This window comes from Propithecus coquereli, unplaced genomic scaffold (genome assembly GCF_000956105.1).
Source record: "Propithecus coquereli isolate 6110/MARCELLA unplaced genomic scaffold, Pcoq_1.0 Scaffold137, whole genome shotgun sequence".
Lineage (NCBI taxonomy): Eukaryota > Metazoa > Chordata > Mammalia > Primates > Indriidae > Propithecus > Propithecus coquereli.
In genome coordinates, this window is record NW_012137969.1 from 2,341,046 (window position 1) to 2,341,864 (window position 819).

General features: G+C 33.5%; 1 protein-coding gene across 1 annotated transcript in view; it reads right to left on the bottom strand.

Moving 5' to 3' along the window:
- The window catches only part of LMTK2 (lemur tyrosine kinase 2), a 96,397-nt gene that overhangs the window by 53,046 nt on the left and 42,532 nt on the right, over window positions 1-819 (bottom strand). The window lies entirely within an intron of this gene.

Here is an 819-nt window from a genome sequence, read left to right on the forward strand (position 1 = left end):
TGTCCAAACAGTAATCCAAATTTTAACATTCAAGATTTAAATACAACAAACGGAAAAGATCACATGACGATTATACTTAACGGATATTAACTAAGCTATCTAGTGATTGAATAATTCAAAGCCAATCAGGTGAACATTTTCAGAAAAAAGAAATCATAACATAAAAATCCTTACTCTTAGTAATTTAATTTTAGGATAATATTTTAAGGCAGCACTTAAAAGAATGCAAACTATACAGTTATCCCTTGGTATCTGTGGGGGATTGGTTCCAGGAACCCCTACAGATACCAAAATCCAATCCAAAGATGTCCAAGTCTCTGGTATAAAATGGGGTCATATTTGCATATAACCTACACACATCCTCCCATATACTTTAAATCATCTCTAGATTACTTATAATACTTAATACAATGTAATCTCTATGTAGTTACACTGTCTTATTTGTATTACTTTTTACTATTGTATTGTTACTTTTCAGTGGTGTTTTTTCCCAAATATTTTCAATCCATCATTTGTTGAATCCATGGACACAGAGGGCCAACTGTATATACAAATTCAATAAGCATTTCAAGCCAAATATTAAGTAACTCAGTTTCTCCTTCAGGCTATCTAGCTTATATATACTATTTCCATAAATTCCCACAGTATATGCAAAATCTTGTTGGAAGATATTTTGTCGAAAAGAAAATAAAGTTAAATAGAAGATAGCCAAAATATTTTTTTAAAAAACTTCTTGCCGGGCGCGGTGGCTTGCGCCTGTAATCCTAGCACTCTGGGAGGCCGAGGCAGGCAGATTGTTTGAGCTCAGGAGTTCGAGAC